The sequence below is a fragment of the Phodopus roborovskii genome, unplaced genomic scaffold (assembly GCF_943737965.1).
Source record: "Phodopus roborovskii unplaced genomic scaffold, PHOROB, whole genome shotgun sequence".
Classification (NCBI taxonomy): domain Eukaryota; kingdom Metazoa; phylum Chordata; class Mammalia; order Rodentia; family Cricetidae; genus Phodopus; species Phodopus roborovskii.
Window position 1 is genome coordinate 17,072,974 of NW_026126460.1, and position 25,452 is coordinate 17,098,425.

Consider the following 25,452-nt stretch of genomic DNA (forward strand, 5'->3'; position numbering starts at 1 on the left):
GAATGTAAATAAGATTTCAAAACAAGAAAGACTGATACTGGCATGTGTGCAGGGGCGGTAGGGTAACCAAGATGCTTTTCATTAGAGAAGAGACCTGTCCTTACAGAAATTGCTATAGATGAGGAAGTGGCATGCATGTAAGATTATGGGTTCATTTCTTTCCCCTTGTAAAATGGAATGGTTGAGAAAATTATGTATCTTAGTTATCTGAAATCACCATAGTGCCATAGGGAAGATGTTACAAAGCAATGATTCCCTCAGAACACTATCAGCAAGGATCATGCAATCACACTCTTCTTAGTGGTCATGCTCTATCAAAGGAGAGAAAATACTTCACTAACAGTCCACAAATATCCCATTGGCATTCACATGTGCTTGGGGAAGAGGGTGGTTGTAGCTCTTGTCATCAGTCACTATAATGGTGAATTGATGTACTCTTTGATGAGGTTTAAGTAGCTATTTCTTAGGATATATATGTGTGTGTGTGTGTGTGTGTGTATGTATGTGTGTACACACACATATCTATGTAGTTTAAATTTATGTTATCTCACCTAGCAATCTTTTCCTTGACAGATGGATAATTAGTTTTAAAACAGCATCAAGTTATTTAAAGATGAAGCAAAAGTGACTCCTATTGTTTTCAAAACAAATTTTGTGGTTTGGTATCTTCCCAAATCACTAATATTGACCCCTTCTGATTTTTTTCTGGGCATAGACTTTACTATTTCTTACCTTATAAGTCCGTTACAGTAAGTTATTAAATAACTCATTTGGCTTCTCTTTTTCTTCTTATCCGTCTTACTTATGGTGGCTATCTCTGACTTAAGAGCTGGAAATAAATACACCCCAGAAGTTCCAATGTGTTTTATATATGCAAAGATACACAATTTAAAACTTCTTATTTCTAAAAAGGCTTAAAGAACTGAAAAAGATACAAGAAAGAACAGTAAGAAGATTTAATGGTTGAAAAATAGGACCTGGGAGGATAGACTGAAGGAGTTAGCAAAATTTGTCCAGAAGAGAAGGCTCAGGGGAGAAGTAACTGTCATGAAGTATATGAATGGTTAGTCTAAAGTAGAAGAGGACTTGTTATTTTTCATTTTCTCCAAGGATAAAAAGAAGGAAAGCTCAGCTACCCAATCAATCTTTAAAAATGGGATTGACATGTCTTTAGCTGGAGACATTCTTTTTGGTGGTGTTAGGGGAGGTGTTGGAAGTAAACATCGAAACAGGTCCTTGAGAATATTGCCTTCCCTGGGTGGCCCTTGTTAACTTTACTCAGCTTTTAGAGTAAGTGCTTACAGTTAAAAACTTGTCTGTACACACTCAGTGGGATTTAGAGAAACATGTCCATGTGTTTAGCATGCATTATTAAAGCATGTATCTAATAAATCACTCCAGATACCCAACACAAGCCTACAACATATCTAGATTTCATGTCTAGTCAAATGTTAAGACTACACTTCAAACTAGCCATATTTTATATGTCATTACTCAAGATTAGCTGGCATTTATCATACATTAGAAATTTGTCTACAAATAAAATTCTTTGTGCATGTGTAATGAAGGACCTTTTAGTCAACTATGTGTATAAGCGATGAGTTCATGCTAAGTGCACAGTGGCTTAAGTTTTCTGATGCAGTGTCCACGACACTGTATACACAAAGACTTCTGCTTCATCTTGCTACTTTCAAACAAGTTAATATTTTTTGTAGAATAATAGTGAAATGAATCTGGATTTACATAAGTAGGAAAACTAACTGCTACAATAACATATATTAAAAGATGCATTTATTAATGATATTTAGTCATTAATTTGACAATTGTTCTCAAAACATGAGGTATGAGCAGTGCCAAAGGACATTGAGCAAAAGGATTAGAAACCTCTAAGATCTTTATTTTATTAACGAAACCCACTGAGCCCACACTTGAGTTGCTGATTTTTCTAAGCACAGTTAAGAAAATAGATGCAAAAGACACAGATGTGGGAGAGGTGGCGGGAAAATAAATGACAGACTGTCAGTGGGAGTGTTTTGAAAATTCCAGCATATTGTAAGTTGATCTTATTATATTAGATGATGTATGTGTCCGTTATAGTGAAAACTATTATATAAAATTATGCCTACTGTCTTCTTGGATTAAAGTAAAGGCACAAGTTAAAAACAATGCACTATAGATTTCAAGTAGAGGCAATAGATTCTAATTTATATGTGGTCCTATCACATTTTGTACATTTTATTCAATGTTTATGTAAATGTTGATGACTTTGACACACTTTTATTTATTTATTTATTTATTTATTGGTTTACATAAACATTGATTGTCTTGGTTGTCAAATCCTCCCCCTTTTGTGTAACAAGATGTGTTTTTCTGGCTTCCAGAGCTAGAACTTGCCCAAAGAAAGATGCATTAAAGATCTAAACTAAATATTTAAACTGATAGAACCTATCATATTTAACCTTAAAATTAGTGTCAGGTAATATAAAAGTCCTTGCTTTGAGTTTATTCATGAGCTGAAAAAGCAAAAAGTAAAAAAGAGACAATATGTTGGTAATTGAGAAAAAACAGTTAAAACAGTAACAAATAAGAACTATAACAATAATTACAGAAGTGAATGCTCTTAATTTTATAAAAGGCAATTTAATTTTTTCCCTAGTTAACAATGATACTCTTTCTTTTTTCTTAATATAATTTGTAACTATCAATTTGGTAGCATGACACTTCTAAAACTTTTCTCTAATTATATTAAGAACGAAGGAGAATTTTAAACTCCTTCATCTTTATGATTACCTCAAGCAAGATGTCTAGTGGTTCTAAATAAATACACACAAATCATAAAATCACTTCATTCTTTTCAATTTGGGTCAGCACTAAGATAAACTGTGGGTGTAATCAGAGTAAGAAAATTTTAGGGAAAGATATGACTGGCCAAGCAGGGTATATATAATAATCATATTAGAGGAAAGAGAAATGTAAACATTATGCTTGGGATGTAGGCACAGGAATCCACTGTTTCTTAAACAATTGCTTCTCTTTCCTCTGCAGATGTGAAAGGGCTGGCGACCCAAGTGTCCTCTTGAAAGAAAAAAGGACATTCTCAAACTCTGCCACTTTTCATTATATTATATTATTTTGACTTATCTCTTAGCCACAGGCTTTTCCATGTTAATTATTGAGCACTCTTTCAGGTGTAATTACTTATTTGTTCTAATAATATGCAAAATAAATTAGTATAGGATAATATTTGCTAATAAAAATGTTTTGTTTTAGGATGTGACATAAATAATAGCTGGAAACATATATATATATATAGAGAGAGAGAGAGAGAGAAAGAGAGAGAGAGAGTTGATAACTAATAATGTATATTTTTAATGTGAATTAACATTCATTGCAATTTTTTATTCTTAACCATTCATGCAACTTTTTTTTCCATTCATCTTGGTACTTTTTTGTAAGTCGTCAGAAACCATGTTAATAGATGCTAAACATATGGCTTTGAAAACAAAGTGTGTGATCAGTTATTAAATATTGAATAACTAAAGCACCAAAAACATTAAGTTCATTTTTATAAACTTTGTTTTCATTGGAATATAGTCAGTCATTACTTATGCCTCTGAAGGACAAGTTACCTCATGAATCTGGGAGAGTCAGGACCCTCCCCTAACCCTTCATACATATCAAGTGAGTATTTCTCTCCTAAAATAAAGTTAACAAAAGCCCTACTCAAACAGATAACTCCACACTCCTTACGCCCTTCTGATGGGAGATGTCATTCTGTAAATATGTTTCTCATACTGGGTAATGAATAAAGCACTGTTGGCCAATAGGAAAGCAAGACAGGTGGGACTAGGAGACAAGGAGGAATGAGGAAGTAGTAAGGAGGAGTCAAGATGGAGTCTGGAGAGAGCAGGATGCCAGCCGGCTCTCCGGTAAGATGAGACCACGTGGAAATACACAGATTAACAGAAATGGGCTAATACTTAAGACAGAGGTAGCCGATAAGAAACTAGTACCTGGCCAACTGCATTATATCAAATACAGAGTCTCTGTGTGTTATTTGGGGCTGGTGCGGCGGCAGGACAAGAATAGTGGTGGGAGGAAAACCTACTCCTTATACTCTTCTAGTTTAATGGCCCTGAAAGTCAGACAGGTAGTAGGCTAGCTAGAAGGGCAAAGAGAAAAGAAAAATGCATCAGAGTGGCAGGTTATATATATAAGCAAAAGATTAATATCCTTTATAGTATCTAATACATTCTAAAGATCACCATGAATAATTGCTAATAACTTAATATATACAGTGTTTGTTGAAATGAGTAAGAAAGAAATAAAAATCAATTCCATTAGGTAAGAAATGAGCAAATAATTAGTAAAAAAAATTGTCAGAAGAAAGTCTTGTCTAATAAACTGGAAAATAAATTTAACCAAAAGTAATCAGAAATTACAGGAACAAGATACCAATTTTGTATTGATGTATTGTTGACAAAAAACAGCAGAAAAAGAGTTGAGAAATGTTGGAAAACTTTTAAGAAAGAATTTTCTATGTAAATGTTCACGTTTCTTAAAGTTGACTATTATACAATATGCACTTTGCTCCACATTCTTGCACTGAATTTTCACTGCATTTTTTTAAGTGAAAAGGTGGCACAAAACCCTATTGTTTTCAGTGGGGTGGTGAAACATCAAAGCCTTTAAAAATATACTACTGATACCTTCCTATGCCATGTTAAATAATAAAATATAGCAATGCATACTATATCTATTATGTTTCTTATGTGAAGTATTCAATACATTTGAAATGAGATATGTATACTAAATATACATTAAACTGGATGGGAACAGAAAAAAAATCCAATATTAGTTATATAGTGGATTGGCTATGATGAGACCGAGAGAGAGGGCTCAGTTGGTAAGTGCTTTCCATATACTCCTGAAGGCCTGGGGAGGAATCTGCAGTACCCATGTAAGAAGCAGGTACAGCATTATACATCTGAAATCCAGGCATTAAAAAGTTGAAGACAATCAGGTCCCTAGAGCTCAATGGCCAATATGTCTAACTCACTATTAATCAGATTTGAGCATAAGTAAATACTTTTATTATACCTGTACATGGCATAAGAAAAGCTCTAAAAAAATACAAACCAACTTGTAAACTATAGCGAGTGACTAGAATGGGATCTAGAGCACAAGAGATGTGAAAGCAGAGGACTCTGGCTTTCACTCAATAATGCTCCTTATTGAGTTAGTGTTTTATAGTATACCTAATGTGCTTTCATCACACCATTTAACTTTTGTTAAATGCCATTTAACTTTTCTAGAGAAGATGCAAAAAAAAAAAAAAAAAGAAAGAAAAGAAAAAAGAAAGAAAAATGTCCCCTTTTTGTAACAGAGCATAATACTGATTAAAGAAAAAGAAAGATTTTGAGCTAAAAAGTATATTTATGATTCTAAATGAAAAATTTTAAGTAAAAACACAATTAACTTTGAATTGAGTATCTTTAATTCATATATTTTACAAGTAAGTATGCTTCATGAGCTATATAAAGTGATAAGAAGTAATATTTTTCAATGAACAACATGACATTTCTGCAAAATATACAACCACATTATAAATATTGAGTAAAGTTAACTAATCTCACATGATTTCATGTCAAGTGTTAACCATACCTTAATTTTCTTTCAGATTCATGGGACATTGTTGTCTTCAGAGATTTGGGGAAAGGAGTTTGCAAACAAACTAGCACTCTGTTAAAATCTATGCATTCTGACCAAGTAAGGCTTATGGCAGTTTTGGGAGTAGTTAACATGAGAACTCTATCCTCATAATTTCACTTGTTTCTAGATTTGAGAAATCTTTGTTTTTCTTTAATCAGTATTATGCTCTATTACAAAAAGGGGACATCTTTCTATATATGTATATATGTGCATACAATATAATAAAATATATGATTAAAATAAAAATAGCATTGGTGACCAATGAAAAGGTACCAACAGGATATAATAAAAATTTCACAAACAGACTTAACTATGAAAGAAAATTCTGTACATGATTAAATCATATCTGAAATACTGGAGAGATGGTGCATAGGAAAATAAATGTGTTAGAATAACTGGATAGTTATCTAAAAATACTTTTAAATTTATATCCTATAATTCAGGACAAATTTCATCAGATTAAGCATAATTTTATTTTATTTTTATGTCTTATGTGTGTTTGTGTGTGTGTGTTTATGCATACATTGCCATGTGTGTGGTACATGTATATGGATGTACATGTGTGTGGATGCTCAAGGTTGATGTTATTGTCCATGGACCTTCCACTTTATTCATTGAGGAAGGGGATCTCAATTGAGCCCTGAGCTTGAAGATATGTCTAGCCTTTCTGGATAGTTTGTTCTGGGGATGCCCTGCCTCCCCCTTCCACATCTGGAATTACAGGCAGTGAATTTAACCACTAAACATTTAAATGACTTTTGGCAGATCCAAACTCGATGTCTTTATGTCCCCAGTAATTAAATATAAATAATTTTCTTAAAAGACCCTATTTTGTTTTAAGAAGTAGAAGAAAATATGCAAAATGTTAATGGTTAAGTTCTTAAAATAAATGTAGACTATATTTATAATCTAAAATTATGACTTAAAAGTGAAACCAAATATCTATAGCCAAGATAACATAATTTTTTCAATTTTTATAATTTATGATTAAATAATTAATGGCATGTCACTTATGGAAATTGTGCTGTGGATTCCTTGTTATAATTTGTACTCTGTAAATTAATTAACCAACTAATAATTTCTTCCACTTGACTTTTTAACTCCTTTATAAGATTCTTTTTTCAAGCAAAGGGAAACTTCATTGCCCATTTTATGTGCCTATTAGGGAAATTGCTAAAATATGCACTTAAATAGATTCATTTACATTTTCATGAAAGTATTCTGAAAAATGGGTCTTAACCAAGAGCAAGTCTTTCACCTTAACTTAATATTTTCTTACCTCCTCTTAGATAGACAATACTTTGCACCAAACATTACTCAATTGTAAAACAAACAGGCTGGAGATGAAGCCCTTCTCTGGGAATTGCTGAGCATATATTCATTGGCTTCAGAGACCCCTAAACAGCTCAAGATGAAAGTGTGTCCAGTGTGAGGCAGCTTCAAAGTCTGCATTTCACTGACTCTTCCACGTAAAGTCAGAATTAACCATGTTCCTATAAAGTGAATAGCAAAACAGAATAAAACTAAATGGTTGCTTTAATTAGCCAGAAACAATAATTCCCTATTTCTTTTATAAGACATCCTCCAAGATACAAAAGGAAGTATTGATATTTATATTTCTTAGTCCAACTTTTTAATTACTCTCAAAGTAGATTTCAAAGGCCTTATCTTACAGCATTGACACAATGAGAATTAACACCACATTCATTCCCCATTAAAGACATCTTCTAGATAATTGTCGTGACTACCTGGTCTTAAGACGATGCGGATTAGAAAGCCAATGTGCAAAGATAATTTGAATTTTCCTCACCTTATTTCCCCTAATACATGGGAGGCAGCTTATTTTTCCCTGCATTATTAATTAGGACAGCGATTCTGATCCATGCACATAGTACCAATCTTTTCAAAGATGCAAATGCATTTATAAATAAATAAATGAAAACGCACATATTCTACCTGACTTAAGAAAATTCACAGTTTTTAAAAATTTTGATTCTCTGAGTCATTCTAACTTTGGAATGTGTAATACCCTCTGTTTTATACAGAGACGTGTAGTGGGATATTCACTTTGTCTCCTTCTGTGGCACTGACCACACCTATTGGGGGGTGGAGCCAGGGGCAGAAGTGACCTGGGGAACTAGTTCTAAGGAGGAGCCAGGAAATGCTCTCTTGCTGGCTGGTCATGGAGAGGAAAGCATCTGGTGGAACTTGCTGGTGTTCATCTGTTTAGGTTGTAAGTTATTTCTCCCTGAATAACCATATATTCGGCCTATTTGTTTATCCTGACCCTTATTTAATCGCATTAGAGACGATTGTATATAGAGAGCCTGGGATGCACTCTGAGACTGGAAGGAAGGTTTATTAAGTGAGGTTTGGTTCATTCAGCAAAGGTCCAGCCTGCATGCCTCAAATGACAGGAGACATAATATAGCAAGGTAATCTATAAGAAATAAGTTGATTGCCCCAAGAAGTCAAACATAGCTTGAAATTGTACTGCTTTGTAAACTCACTATGGACACAAAATGTTTCTACTGTTAAAAACAGACTGTAATGTGTCAGTCATTTTAGTGCAAAATTAATGGCATGGCTTAGCTAGAATTCTTCTTAATGATGTATTTTATCTAATTATAAAGACTGAGTGTGTTAATGACTGAAGCATCCTCGAATATATAAGGCTAAGGGTTTGATAAATGAGAGCCGGTGTTACATTTAATAGTTCTTAGATTAATTATCATCATTACACCAGGGATTGAGAAAACATGTGAAAAGGGCAAACACTTTCCTCAGCACATGTAATCAGCAGACATCCTCCTCCTGACCTGTCTCCAAGCATCCCCTGCCCCTTGGAATACAAGGTGTGCTTTCTTCTCTGGACCAGCTCCCCCTGCTATCTAGGCTGTGTTCTTCTCTGCATTCAAACTAACTTACTACCTTTGTTTTATAAACTGAATCTTTATAAACTGAAGAGCCCAAGATTCCTCAATGGCAAGAAAATGTTTGTAACTTAACTAGGGTCTTTAACACACAAAGCCATTTTGAAACTCTTATAAATAAAATAGATGACGAGTGTGTGTATCCACCCCTGTCCAATCAAGTGTGTATGTGTATGTGTCAGAGAGAGAGAGACAGGAAGAGAGAGAGAGAGACTTAATTTGTTCAATAGTTAAACTGATAACCGTTTGATGAGGACATATCAACTACATGATTTGAAAGTGTTGAGTAAAACCAATTAAGACTTTAATATGAAGAAAAGAAGCAAACTCAGAAAATCTGTCTCTGACTCAGCATGAAGAAAGAAAAGTGCTTGTGGGAGATAGTATTTAATTCTAAACAACAAATAAGACAAGTAAAAAGTAAGTCAGAACTGTGACATAAAACAAAGGAAGCTTGTTAACCAACACTTCCTGTGCCGTACAGAAGCGGTAGTGGCTGAAGCAGAAAACCCATGCAAACACCTGTGATATCTAGTATCTAGGTGTAGCCCTAGGCTGCTTCAGCTCAACCTATCAACAACGTCAGAGCTCTTCTGAAGCATATGCCTGAATGAATGGAGAGAGAGAGAGAGAAGTGCTGTGAGCGTCTCATGTTTGCTTCCATGAGCCTCATCCCTGTGAGGCAACCGCACAGAGAGGCCGTAAACGCTCCTGCTTTTCAGGGTAGATAACCAGCCAGCCCTTCGCCCTCCCTTCCCCTCACACATCACTTTTATGTGTTTTGCAGAAAGGTCCATAAAGCAATACACCTGCCTTCTGGAAGGCTAAGCTCAGTTAGTTTTCAGCATCCTGAAATGATGAAACAGTCAGCAGTATTCTATCCATATGGCAGAAGATTCCTTCATCAGATTTCCTGAGGCAGGGTTTAAAGCAGAGCAGCAGGCAGAGCAAAAAGACAAAAAAAAAAAAAAAAAGCTTGAGGGGAGGGGTTTTCAGTGGGTTTTGTTTTTGTTTTTTTTTTTTTTTTTGTTTGTTTTTTTTTTTTTTTGCTTTTCTGGGCTTGCTTGGCTTTGCCCTGTGATTCCATGCATGTTATAAGATGACCATGAACAGCAGTACAGGAGGAGAGGTGCTAGGGAGAGGAAACAAGCTTTAAAGCCAAGAGTCCTACAAGAGTTGATGGTTAAAAACATAGACCCTGTTTCAGACCTCAGTAAACACAATAGTGTTTGAGTTGAGTGAAATAACCGCCCCCTCTGCAGAGTCATCCCAAATGAGCTGAGACACTGCTGGGCTCATCAAAATGCCACAGTGTGTATCTACACATGCAGAATCCCATCCCCTCTCAACCTCCTCCATTTCTAACATGTTCATACAAACATTTGAATAACTGGGATACGTATTTTCCTATGAAACATTGGCTCAAATAGTTTACACAGAGGGGAATGTTCAGCCCAGATGTCAAGGACATCATAGAGAGGTACTAGCCTACTAGCCCAAAGAAGGCAAAAAAGACATCAGGTCTAGACACCTACAGGGAATGTCAGGGAACTGGGCATTCTGGGAGAAAGTGGTGGAAAGGAATGTTGGCTAAGGCACTTAGCAAGGGAATTAGTTTCCCTCTTTAGGTGAATTCACAACACATGTGCTAATGACCAGTAATTAATGTAAGGCTACTAATTGGAACACCAAGTTTCATCTATTACACCCTGATATTTATTAGGGCATCAAAGGTATTAACAGATTTAATCTTTACAAAATCTTCTGAAAAGGAGACTATTACAATTACTAATTGCTAATTTGCAGAGCACAGACTAGAAGCTGAGTTCCAGTAGGCAAATTGCCTCCTGAATGTTGCTGTGCCTTGTACCCTGCTACATCAAACTTGAAAGTCCAAGGTCTCCTGTAGCAATTCCTAATATGTAGTGCCAGACCAACATCATCAGTACTTCCTGGGAGCCATTTAGTTTGCAAACCTCTGAACCACCCAATCTGAATCAGAACTTCTGGGCGTGGTACCCAGCCATCTATGTCTAATCAAACTTTCCAGGTGTGATGCTCATCACTCAGAACTACCTGCTCCCTTTGAAGGACTTACAAATGAAATATATCTCCCTCCATCTCTTACACACAGAGAGAGGCACAGTTACTACAAGAGACAACAAGGCAAGAAGCAGCATAAGGCATGAAAGAAAGGTTCTGACCGAAATACAAAATACCCTGGTATGAGTGGAACGCCACTTGTTTTGAAGAGGGGAGAGTGACAAATACTAATGGGACAAAAGGGTAGGTCCCTAAGGACTAAGTGTGAAAAGAGTGAACCTTTAATCCCAGCACCCAGGAGGCAGAGGAAAGTGAATCTTTGTGAGTTCATGGCCAGTGGTGTCTACATAGGAAGTTCCAGGAGAGTCAGAGATATAGAGAGATACCCTGGAAAAGAAAGAGAGAGAGAGAGGAGGGAGGGAGGAAGGGAGGGAGGAAGGAAGGAAAGAAGGGATGGAAGGAAGGAATTAGAGGAAGGAATGGAAGGAAGGGAAGGCAGGCTGAAAAAGAAACAAAAAAAAAAGGAAAGGAAAGGAAGAGAAAACAGATAATCTTGGTAAACATCTTTATTGAGGTACCACTGCCAGAAAATAACTCCATTTTAAAAGCAGACAATTAGACATTTAATCCATATGCACAAGGAAAACTATTACCATAATCAAGATACATCATGTACTCATTACATCCGGTATGTCCAACAAGCCTGAGGTAATCTCTAGCCCTAAATCCATCCCAGGCAATGTTGCTTGGCTTTTTAATGCTTATACATCATTCTTCACTTCCTAGGACTTTGTACAATTTTTCACTGTGGGCTCCCATCTTGCCTCTCTTAGTCAGCACAATTATTTTGAAAGCCATCCGCAATATGTAGATATATGTAGCCACTCCTTCCTAATTGCTAGATACTTCCCCCAGTGCATAGCTATAGATAGGATGAAATGCATACATACATACATACATACACAGATCTATACACAATACACACACACACATATATATATACATACATACATACATACATACATTCACTTAGGAGATTTCTAGTTTTTTAATATATATAAAGCTGCAATAAATATCCCTACATATGTCTTGCATAGATATGTTTGCTTTGTTTTGTTTGTTTTGGTTTTGGGATAGGAAGTCTCATACAGCCTAGGCTGGCCTTGAACTTGATATGTAGCCGAGGATGGCCTTAAATACTCTTCTTTCTGCCACCACCTCCCAAGTGCAGGAAATAGTTTTGCACCTTTGTGACTCATTTCTCTTGATCATCTGTTACAAAAATACCTAGGATTGTAGGTCATACCTTCTCTTTTTCCTTTGTTTTTTTTTTTTTTTTTTTTTTTTTTTTTAACTGCAAAATTTTACCAAGTGGCAGTAACATTTCAAATTTCCATGAAAATATGTGAGAATCATTTCATGCACATACTCAGCAACACCATAAGTAACTTTTTACTTTAGCCTTTCTAGTTAAGTCCCATTGTTATTTATTTCATTGTGCGGTTAAGTACATTTTCCTCGTGACTGGTGATGGTAAGAATCTTTCACGTGTCAATTTTCTGTCCAGGTATCTTGAATATAAGTGAATATAAGTTCTGTTCAAATATCCCACTCCTCTTTCTGTTTCCCCCTGAGCATTTTTTTTCTTGCCATGAAATTAGATACCTTCTTAGATATTCTAAAAGCAGCCTTTTCATAGGTATATGCTTCCTGCTTTTTCTGCCTAGCTATGTTTTCATTTAAAGCCAATCACTAAGTGGCTCCAAAAGAACAGGAATTTTTAAACTGTGATGAAGTCCAATTTATCCATGCTTTGTTTTATGAATTGTGCCTTGGGTTGTAGCCTAGAAATGTTGGCCCAATCCTAGGTCAGAAGGTATTTTTCTTTGTGTTTTCACCTATAAGTGTTTACGATCCCAGTTTGATTCATTTTTATGTGTATGATCCTTTTAGAGTTAGTCCATTTGTGACTGTGAACACTGGTTACTTCACATACATATTGATAATGATAATGGAATGTGTTTGCAGATAGACATGAATACAAGGATGTGTACATGTCTATCTGCATTGTATATTTGGTAATCTTCCAGAACACTCTATTCATCTAAGTGGTTTTGACTGTTTTAGGTATCTTGAATTTATATGTAAATTTTAGAACTACTTTTTCACACTGCCCCCCACCAAAGCATATTGGAAGCTTGAAAGAACTTGCATTTAATCTGTCCGTCTAAGCAATGTCCAATTTCATTTTTCTCAGCAGTATTCTATCCATTTTATCCCAAAGTTTTGGTACATAGGCCTTTTACATGTATGGTCCATTTTATCCCAAAGGGTCTTTTTTTGTTTGTTTGTTTGTCTTTTATGCCATTGCCACTGTTGTACATGTCTTTAAAAATATTTGCATTAATTATTTGTGAATTTAAGATAAATATATTTTTATTATTTCCACTTTCTCTCCACCAGATCCACCCAACCTCCTACCAATTCACCTTCATGTCCTCCCCCCACACAGCTTTTTTTTAGACTCATCAAGTTTATGTTGGTCAACAATTCTTGGATTTGGCCTGCCCTGGAGTGTAGTTAATATATCAGAGGTCACCTTTAAAGAAAACTGGCTCTACCTTCCCCAACAGCTATAAAATGCCAATAGTTCCTAACCCAAAGGTGAGACTATGTGCTTACCTCTCCTGTCTATACTGGGATGGTGTCTGGTTGAGCTTGGACAAAGTACACTTGAGTCTACTGTAACAATTGCTAAGTGTTCATATAAGATTCCACTCTGCTTCTATCTGAGAAAGACTATTTTCTTGAAGTCATCCACTATTTCTGGCTCTTACAATGTTTCCATCCCCTCTTCCAGATAGATTTCTGAGGTTTGGGGGAAGTATTGTGATGCAGAGTCCCATGTAGATACCACATTTAGGTCTAGTGTGCCAAAGTCTCTTGACTATATTGACTAGTTGTGGGTCTCTATTAATTACCATCTACTGCAAAACAAAGCTAATTTGATGATGGTTGAGTGGTGTACTTATCTATGGTATATCTATAAGCTATTATTTTATTGCTATATCCATTTAGCAGATAAGTAGTAGATCTTCTCCTAGAGCCTAAGAACTATTCAGGCACAGTTTCTTGGCTACATTAACGATTCTAGTTATGGGTTCTGTCTTGTAGAGCATATCTTAAATCAGGACAGAAAGTGTTTGGTTACCTCTGTAATTGTGCCACTATTGAACCAATAGGCATATCTTGCCAGGGAGGTTGTTATTGTGACCTGTAAGGTTCTCAGATGGGTTGTACTGATGATTGCTGTTTCCTCCAGTAGTATTGATGATGGGGTTAAAATGAGTTCACCAGACCCAAAATGAATGATAAATAATAGTTGTTTATTAGGGAAGGAGTTACACAGATAAAAGTAAATAACCACCGTGGTCTTCCTGCTCTAGAAGATGCAGTGTCTGCTTTTCCAGTGCTTTCCAAAACCCAGGAGAGTGTGATCCAGCCCCTCCTCTACCTTATAATGGGTAAGGTCTGCACCTGAAACCATGCCCAAAAGGTGTGACCACCACTACATGTTCACTGGCAAGACAAGATACCTTCCATACATAGCTATGCATGCCTTGCATACATAGTACCATAAAAGCTAGCCAGTAAGGATGAAAATTCTAGGTCAGGACCCACTTGATTTGTTCATGTTTATGACTCAAGTATATGGTGTCTTCCACAATAGGGTATTGTCACCTAGTTCTAGAGAGTAACTAAGAATAGTAGCAATATTCTATAATATTTGGGGACCCCATTGACCAACAACTTTGCAAGAGGTAACCCATTGCTGGTGCTGGAGTTTTTATTTGGTACCATGTGGCTATGGTTCCTCCATTATAAGGTAACTCCTTTAGACTATTTTTTATAAAGTATAAAATTTAGGAAGCTTCTATTTCAGTAGGATTCCACATGGCTTTTTAAAAAGGCTTTTGGTGTTATTTAGCCCTCCCCCCACCTTCCATCCTCCACCATGCTCTCCCATCCCTACTCCTTTTATTCCTTTCTAATAAGCATTTTTAAGTCTTTTAATTTGCTGCTAGTATATTAAAGTAGAATAGAAATTAATGTATTTACCTTAGGTCCTAAAATACTGCTAAATTTAATTACCGAATCCAGTGGGCTTCCTTGCAGATTTTGATTTTCTGCATGTTGCCCACGAATGACTACAGTTCCATAGCCTCATTACTCGTTCGCATGTCTTCTGGGTTTTTTTTTTTTTTTTTATGCTTGCTATGGATTCTCATACAACATTACAATGTTGACTAGAGCAGTAAATTGGACATCCTTGTATTATTCTGATACAAGAAGAACTTCAAATTTTCTAGATAAGTGTCATTTACCTACAGATTTTATGACTACATATTTATATTAATATAGTGATTTTATTAACTTATTTCCATATTTTAAGGCAATGTTACACTGAAGACGTAAACCAAATATTGAACTCCTTTTTGTCAACATTTAGGTAGTAAGTAGCAATTGTTTATTTGGTAACTATAACTTTTCAAACTTATCTTTTAAGTAGTACTTCTCCTACTTCATATGTAATGTCATCTATTAGGGTAACCCAAATTAAGACTGTCATATAATTCATTTGTAATTTTTATTACACTTTTAAGCACTTAGTTTTATTTTGTCTCAGAAGTAAATGACCTCATAAACAGGGGTAATAAAAACTATGCATTCATCATGAATTATTTTTTAATGATATCTGCTTCTTTACTGTAATCCAGCATTTCTATCTCCTCTACTCCTTCAGCTGGAGTTGCTTATTTTATTATTTCTTGTAGATAAAATGACTGGTAGATTCATTAAGTATTTCCATGTCTTAAAGACTTAGTCTTGGGATTCCAAAGATATCTGGCTTGTAGTTCTTGGTTGTTCGTATTTTACTTCTTTCAATATTATGAAGATGATGCTCTGCTTCTGTCTTATTTGTAGATTTTATTTGTACAAAATGCCAGCTGTCAGCCTTGTCTTTGTTCCTGTAAATGCACAGTACTCTCACCCAGTGCTGTGAAAGTTTTCCTTTTATTCATGTTTGTGTGTCTCAAGAAAGTGTCCCTTGTTGAATTTTTGTTCCCTATACCTATTCTTTTGAAGGGTATTTTTCCCCATAGATTTGTACTTTCCATCAAATTTATTTATTCAAATATTTATATATTCTCATTTTTGGAAAGTCTAAAATAATTTGTCCTCATAGCTCATGATTCTCTGTTTCTCATTTTTGTGGAGATTCTGCTATTGGCTTTTCTAGGTCACTATTTTTTTCTTCTTCCAATATCTGATATGCCAATCATTTCTACTGTGTTTATGTTTGCATTTCTCTGTTTTACCTACATAAGTGAAATTTGTATGCTACATGTCATTCTTGTTTACACTTAAGATCTATGGCTATAAATGAACATTTATAACTTTTCAATATCCCTGCCTACTTATTCTGACATCTTTGCATCTCTGTATCATTTTTATTGACTGCTTCATCTCCTTGCTGCTTGCTTTTGGTCATATAGCTACGCTTCTTATGTGCCTGGTAATTAAGAATTAACATGAGATGTTATAAATACTACATACTTTTGAATAAGACAATCTGGTTACCTGTAAATATTTTATTTTGCTGTAGGACAAGTTGTTTGAAAACACATTAATCTATTTACACCTGGCTTTTAAGATTTGTTGATCAAGATCTGAACAATACTCAGGCTAGGGCAATTGTTTCCTATCACGGAGACAAAATCTTTCAAGCAATGCACTAGATGCCTTATTGTGTATAAAGCAGTTTTTCAGGTCAGTTCATACTCTAGCAGCTTCCCACTCCCAAGACAGTTCCTCAAGTAAACATGCTGATCAATAAATATCCTGTTGAATACTTGATCATCTCATGCCTTTAGATCTCTCTCTCTCTCTCTCTCTCTCTCTCTCTCTCTCTCTCTCTCTCTCTCTCTCTCTCTCTCTCTGTGTGTGTGTGTGTGTGTGTGTGTGTGTATGTATGTGTTAAAAGCTCTCTCTTCACCAGTTCTTTGTCTTTTAATCTCTCCTCCAAATCGCAGCCCAATTTCTTCAACTTTGTGAGTCACCTGAGTTTCCCTATCCAGTGCTATGGCCTAGAAACATGGGGGTACTCAATGGACTCCCTTGATTTCCTGCTCTGAAGATTCACTGCCCTTCACTGACTGATGTGCAATGACACAAAAGCTCTTGTCTCTTCTATATGGTTTCTAATGGGAAATTCATAGCTAGCCAAATTCAAATACTAATTTCCCTCACAATCACCATCAGATGGTAGCCACTGAACACGTGTTGAGTACCTCTTATGTTTTCACCACTAAACTTTTGTAAATTATTTCTGTTTTGTAATCCTATAGCATGTTATAAGGTTTCATCTTTTCATTTTACCATTTAAGTAAATAAGGGAGGTAAGGGTTAAAGTTGTGAAATGCTGTACCATATACCTAGTAATTATTACTATAGCCTTCAAATCTGTATTTTTAATATTTTAAATACCATGTTTTGTAATGCTATGGTTATTATTTATCATAAAAATAGAAATAGGACATTTGATAATGGATTTTAAAATTATGCTTTTCAGCTAAGGACATTAAAACATTTCTAATTTACCACCTTAAGAATTTAGCTGACTAGTTGACTTTTACAAGAGATTTTCTATAGATCAGCAGGAAAAGAAAATTTATATTGCAAGAACAAAAGTGATAAAATGGAAAGAATATAAAGTGATTAACTTTATCACTTAACTCCATGCCAAATCCTGAGAATAAGAAGCTGCACTAAGAATACAATAAGGCATTGAGAATGGGAGAGAGTGGCTCATTTGACAGAGCACCAAATATTGCGCTTGATTGCTGACCTAAGGAAAAAAATTGTTGGACATTTTTATTACCTAATGGCTTGTAATCTCTCTCTCAACAATGTTGAACAGGCATACTTTGGGGAAAAAAAAAGAAAAGAAGAAGAAAAAAAGAACCCTGATATCACTAATTTAACCTTCATTAAATATCCCCAATGAGTTTTACTTAAATATACTACCAAAAATCATATGGTATGATAGTCACTAAATCTCAGATCATGGGGTAAATGTTTAGATAGGCTAGATAAGCACTTGGTATTTTCAGGACTATAAATAAAATTTGTATCTTATAGTATCTGCAAAAAACATCAAATAATTAGATCTACTACTGAACTGGATATGATAAATAAACAAAATGTTATAAAGCAAAAACATTCCACATAAAGCAAACACACACACACACACACACACACACACACAAAGAGTATATATAAAGAGAAGGTTTTTTTTTTTTTTTTTTTTTTTTTTTTGCCTGCCACCGGTCTGGTCCTGCCTCCATGCCAGCCCCAAATAACACACAGAGACTCTGTATTATATATAATGTTGTTGGCCAGGTACTAGTTTCTTATCGGCTAGCTCTGTCTGAAGTATTAACCCATTTCTGTTAATCTACATTTTTCCACGTGGTCTTACCAGAGAGCCGGCTGCCATCCTGCTCTCTCCAGACTCTCCATCTTGACTCCCCTTACTACTTCCTCTTTCCTCCTTGTCTCCTAGTCCCTCCTATCTTCCTTTCCTATTGGCCAACAGTACTTTATTCATTAACCAGTATGAGAAACATATTTACAGAATGACATATCCCATCATATATATATATATGTGTGTATATATATATATATATATGATTGCTATATGAAATATGAAAGAATAACCAAGCATCTCTAATATAATACATCCTGCTAATCACAGCCTTAAAGGAGAAGCGGAGTGACTTTGGGGCTAACCATCCATACTGACAACTGTTTCAAACACCATGGTTATGCCACATTTAAGAAAAATCTATAAGGTATTTAACATCTACATATCTCCTTAGGCATAGATAGAAGTAGAATATCACCTTGAAAGTCATTTGAACAAAGTAATGGATTTTCAGAACCTCTTTTTATTCTGCTCAGCTATTTAAAATTTCCTGCACTGTAGCAAAATGTAAACTTAAGGCTATTTCAGTTCTGTTGAAGAAAGGACTAAGGAAGAATCATGGCTCTACAATGAATACTTATGATATGATTATTTTTCTTTTTAGTGTGGCTGTAAAGAACAGAAATGGAAATGATCTTGCTCACATGTCAGCATTCTCTCAGCTTTCCAGCATCCAAAGAACTTAGAGCCAGCTTCATTAGAAGTAGGAGACACTTTGATACTTTTAAAGAGAGTTGATTTTATAAAGTTAAAAAAAAAGTATGTGGAATTGGCAAAAGCCAGAATACAATGACATGTAAGTATTTGGAAGGAAAATTAAGATATGCAAAATAGTAGCATGCTTATATGAATCTAAGCACATTCCCATTACAGGATAAGTATTTTGTGTGGAGAGACCTGGACTACAGAATCTATGAATAAATTATTTTCCCAATGACTTACTGGATAAAATTAGAGATCATAAAATAACGGGATTTTAAAGTCAAAGGGGACCTTAGAAATCATTGGGTATCAATATTTTATTTTGTACTTGCAGAAAAGAAAACACAAAGATGAAAGGTGACAGTGGGCTGTACAAAGGACTCTAGCAATAAAAGCACTCACTCTCAGGAACCCAAATTTTCTACTGAATGAATACCTATTGTGTTCAATTCATAGGTACTTATTGGTTTGTTTTTACCTAACAGGGTTGCTCATACAGTTTTGTGACAAGCATTATATAGATTTAATTTGTTTTTACATGCTTCAGGGTGTTGAGTGTCAATCAAATGATTCTTAAGCTTAGTTTTGATTTTGCAAATATTTGTGCACTTACAAGTAAAAGTATGTGGTTATAATTTCAATGACAACATTTTCACTAAAAAGGAAAGAGCAAAGGTAGAAGAAACAGCATGACCATATGTTTGTGGATTGAAAAAAAAGTCAAATTGCTTCTTGGGGAAAGAGATGGCTAATCTTTGTGCTGGGAAATCTTTATGTTAGAATGATTACAGTTTCTTTTCTGTATTTGCATCTCTCATGGACTGTGTTTTGTTACTGTTCTGGTGAATATAACTCATAACACACTGATATAAAACATCAAGTTTTATCCTTAATGCCATTTAACACATTATATATTTCCTTCATTTGTATGTCTATTTATTAAATAATTTGCTCCAGATCCTGTCCAATCCCAGGAAATCCAAGGCATGATGGGAGTCCAGCAAACAAGTAAAAAAGCAATGAGTTCATTGTAGTATTCACCAAGAAATTAGAGAGATGTTCTTTCAAATAGTATCTAGAGGGATAAAAATGTAAGTGGAGAATTAAGTTACTTTGGTTCTATTATAGAAAATTAGTTACAAGAAACCAATATAGGAAAACCTTTTGGTGCTTATGTTTTTGGCACTGCAGAGTAACAGAGGTGTGTGTTCTTTACCTTCAGCATAGCTGCAAAGAAACATTTCATACATATGCTATTTAATCAATGTTTCATAGCTTCTTCTTGGTACCTGGCTATATGGATGAAGATTTATATACGTCAGGAATTAGCATGTTGAATAGTATTTGTGATAATTCTCTAACACCTAATCCCACAGAAAGGAACAAATACCTAGTAGAAGGCATTTAGGATCCTAGGAAATAAGGCATGAATGGGAAAGTTTATTTTATTTGTGTATCTTTTTCTTCTTTCTCCTCACCTCCACACCACTTTCTGTTTCTCACTGTCTTTCCCCATTCCTCTGACAGTCTGAGTCCTTAACGCATCTACAATTTCACACTGAAAACACCAACTGGAAAAGAACAATTTCATTCCCAATGATAGCATCTGTGGCTTGTTCCTTTGGGTCTCAGAACTTGAAAATACTGACTTCTTCCTATTGCTTCTGGATCCTCAGGAGCAAATACCTAGAGTCTATTGCAAAATTCTTCACAGATTAAAAAAAAGAAGAAGAAGAAGTTTCACTTGTCAAAGAATAAGAGAGCAATTAAAAGAGAGATATGTAGTTACGTCATGAGCAGATTGAGACCCGGTCAAAATGGAAGTCAAATTTGTATTGTCATGAAGTATATCTTCTTCGTTGCAACTTATCTTTCCCCAATGAGTTTAAACTAATTTTAAAAGGTAATCAACATTTTTGAGAACTTTTACTGTATTCAAGAATACTTCAGTATTCATCCCAACTTAAGGAGATGGCATTATGTGGGTTTTCTATACATTGCCTACCTAAAAATTGTTGGAAAGAGAAAATTTTCAAAGTCTGAACCATGCCCCCTTTGATCATGCAGTACTCTTATTCTGCACCTAGTCTGTCTATGATGATGTGCAATTAAAATGTAAAAGTAGATTACTCAAAGAAACTCATTGGATGATGAAATTGAATGAATGATTCTACTAATCAATCGATCAAAGGGTAGAGACAGAATGGGTAAGGTAGAATTGTCTTGTGTGCTGAATGCTGTGTAAACTACATGAATGTTAAAGCTTTTATGAAAGTAATTTTGTCTACAAAACAGACATATATTAAGCAGCTATGTTAGTCACTTTATACATGTAGCCTAATTGCATCTTCACAATAGTCCATTTATAGAAGAGACTGAAGCATAGAAAATTACCTTCTACCTAATCCATGGCTAGAAAGTTGCAAGGTAGGTATCTACTACTATTTCTTATCCAAAGCCCATATTCTGTCTACATAGTCAATGCATGCTCTTCAAACACAATGCCCAGATATATCAGCTCATTGACAAACTACATCAACAAAGATAAGAATCAAATGGGAAATTTGAGGTTCTAGAACAATTTCACAGAATGAGTTAAGTCTTATTATTATAGCTATGCACCACACATTTTTTCAATTTCCTCTGATTATATTACTGAGTACCCAATTACAAATGACAGGAACTCCAGTTATAATAAGTACAAAACTCTCAAGTGTCTGAAAAATCAAATACACCTCAATTTAAGCCCACATAAATCATAAGATTTTGACAATGGAGAAGAGCTGAGTTTCTTTCTTCTGCATTTCTTTTATTGGTTGGCTTTTGAGCTCTGTCATGGTGATATGGTAGTTTCCAGAACGCTAAACTTTCTACCTTCTCTGTTTATGTTCAGTTGTGGAGAAGATACCATATACACTCTTTATTCTAATGTAAATACCAGATTTTATGCATTGACTTGAGGTGAGAATAAACTATCTTCTGAACCAGCCCTCCTGGACAAAAGGTATAATTCTCGGCTTGCCAGTCTGGGGCCACATTATAGAAAGCTGGGAATGGAAACAGCAATACTAAAATCATTTGGTAGTGGGAGTATATAATACTCCCAAGAGAAATAAGAATGTTGTATTCAGTTAGGGGGTGTTAAAAATAGCATGAATTAGGGAGAAATTATAAATACATTTTATCTTTAAAATCCTGTGTAGATGAGATAGCTCAGTGAGTCAAACACTTGCTATGAAAGCATAAAGGCACAAGTTTGAATTCCCAATATCCATATAAAATGCTGCGCATAGTGGTATACATCTGTATCAGTGCTGGGGGTGGGAGAAAAACAGGAAGGTCCCCAGGGTTTAGTGGCCATTTTGATGAGTTCTAAGTGCAGAGAGTAACCTATCTCAAAATATATGGTGAAGGATCCAGGAAAATGGTTCATCAGGGAACAACACTTGCTATGAAACATGACAACCTGGATTGGCTCTTTGGAACCCATAGAGAGAGAACATACACCTACAAATTGACATCTAACTTCCACATGTCCCTCCCTCCAAACAAATAAAATTAAAATGTTATTTTTTTCTAAGTTTTATGAAAAATAATAATGGGGGGAGTGACTGAGGAAGACAACCAATGTTGACCTCTGACCTCCACGTGGATATGCAAGAACACAGTACACCTCCACAAATACATTCACCCATCTACATGAATATATACATGCATATATGGACATTACACACAAACACACACACACACACACACACACACACACAATCTGTGCGCCCATGCACCAAAACTATACATGTGTGATAACATGAATAAGACAACTTAAAACTAATATATATATATATATATATATACATACATATATATATATATATATATATAAAGATTGAAATATAAATACACTATGGTCATGCTTCTGAATTTTCACCAGATTCTTGTTAAAGGCACAATTATCCATGAACAGACAAAAGGCTGAAAAGACATAGCTCATGAGTCCCAGCAGACATTCCACATCACCATAGTAATTAAATGGAGTCTGACCCTGATACTAACTATCCTCACCTGGTTGCTGTGAAAGTAGAATTTTCTGGCACCATTCATTACGGAAGTCATTCAGAACTCATAATTTATACATCTACCCTATGAATCATGGAGAACTGCTTATTTCTGGGGGCCCTAAAAGTGGGCTGATTTATTCAGTATGATAGTGTGTATGTGATATGTCATAAGTAGACTTGAACTAAAATGATACACTTAATGGATAATCTGTATTTTTGAATGACAAAGTTTTTGTTTTGTTTTTTCAGTGATGACTTTCAAACATCATATTTTGAAATCTCTTTGGAAATTTATTAACTTTTGTAAATAATTTAATTGAATGCCATTTGGTAATCAAAAGTAGGCAGAGGACAATATTGAGTGAAAGTTCTGGAATAGTCCTAACATCATCTGAAATTAAACAAACTGCCTAGAAACTAGCGCACAGCTGGGCATTGGTGGTGTACACTTTTAATCCCAGCACTCGGGAGACAGAGACAGGCATCTGAGGCTAGCCTGGTTTACAGAGTGAGTTCCAGGACAGGCTCCAAAGCAATACTGAGAAACTCTGCTTTAAAAAAAGAAAGTAAAAAAAAAAAAAAAGAAAGGAAGGAAGAAACTAGCATAAAAGAAAGTCCCACCCCCACCAAAGACAAAGAAATAGGCAGTAGTCACAGATACACACCCCAAATGCCAGGAAACACACTTGGTGTCATCTATGCAGTAATTCAATATGTGGTACAGTTAACACTGCTCTGGCAGATGAAGACTCATTAGTTACATTAGGGCCCAAATAGATTTTCTTTTTTTATATTAATTTATTTTTTATTTTTATTTTACATATCAATCCCAGTTCCCTCTCCCTCCCTCTTTCCCTCTCTCCCACCCTGGCATGCATCCCAAACACCCACCCCTCCCATTGCCCCCCCACTCCACAGGAGGGTGATGCCCTCCAGGAGGGGTCATCTAAATCTGCCAAGTCATTTGGAGTAGGGACTAGGACTTCTTTCCTGACTCTAGGTTAAGGGAGTATCCCTCCATGGGGAATGTGCCCCCAAAGTCTTTTTGTACACCAGGAATACATCCTGGTTCCACTGTATGAGGTCCCTTAGACTGCTCAGTCCTTCTAGATAAGATCCATGTTGGGGGTGTGGGGTTGAGTCAGTCTTATGCTGGATTCCCAGCTATCAGTCTGGAGGCCATTTAGCTTCTCCTTGTTCAGGTCAGCTGTCTCTGTGTGTTTCTGCAGCCTGGTCTTGTCCTCCCTCTCTGCATCTGGATTCCAGTTCGGCTTTGTGTTTAGTTGGGGGTGTTTGCTTCTTGTTTTCATGAACTACTAGATGAGGGCTCTATGATGGTAGATAAGTTAGTTGTTGAGCTCATTATCAGGGAAGGGCATTTATGGTAGCCTTTCCACTGTTGCTCAAATTCTTAGTTGGGGTCAGACATTTCTTTAGGTTCAGTTTGCTCTTCAAACCTATAATGGCTCCCTCTTTTACTCTCTCTCTCTCTCTCTCTCTCTCTCTCTCTCTCTCTCTCTCTCTCTCTTCTATTCCTCCCCTGACTCAATCTTCCTAGTCACTCCCCTTCTCTTTCTCCTAGTTCCCTCTCCACTTACTACCCCCCACTCCCCATGTGCTCAGGAGAGCCTGTCCCTTCCCCCTTCTGTGAGGGTCCTTATATGAATCTCTTAGAGTCCTCCTTGTATCCTAGTTCCTCTGGCTTTGTGAATTTTAGTCTGGTGATCCTTTGCTCTCTGGTCAATAGCCCACTTGAAGCCTAAGATTCTAAGGCCTAGACTCCTTATCTCTTAAGAGTCTATCATACTGAATTTGTAACTAACAGGAGGTTCAGTGTGTGGTGGCATACTGTATTCTATGTCCATCTACCTCCTCATAGAGTCCAGTGGAAGAAGGGATGGGGGATTGACTGTGGTAGATCTTTAATGGACGTTGCCAGGAAGGAGAATAAAATAAAGTTGTTTGATTTTAGAGAAATGCATATAGGTGGTAGAACCATCCAACCCCACAGAGTTAAAGCTCATAATTGTAATCTTTCTATGATATGGTTTCTTGTGTCATATGTCAACACAATTTAATAATTACAAACAACATGGAAATAAGTGTTTTAGAATCAAAAAATATTGCTTAAACCTTTTTTTTAAAAAAAAAAAAAAAAACCTAACATTTCCTGAATCCTGTTTAAAGAAATGTCACTTTTTATGCCAACTCCTTGATGAATATTCATGTAGAAATGTATACATTGGGACACAGAGTTGATAGCCTAATGTCTCTGAGTTTCTCACAGCAACAGTTCAGTCCCATGAGAATGTTGTTAGTCATCAGTCTCCTACCATTTCTCCACAATACTAAGAAAATGTCAGCCTAGTTTTATGATGGGACATAACATACTCAAACACTACCAAGTAGGAAAGTGCTAAATGAGCTTCATCATTTAGACAGAATAAAAGAAGGA

The 25,452-nt window shown here is 35.7% G+C and overlaps 1 protein-coding gene across 1 annotated transcript in view; it reads left to right on the top strand.

Moving 5' to 3' along the window:
- Vwc2l (von Willebrand factor C domain containing 2 like) overlaps positions 1–25,452 on the top strand; it is a 145,726-nt gene that overhangs the window by 25,430 nt on the left and 94,844 nt on the right. The gene's annotated exons all lie outside the window — the stretch shown is intronic.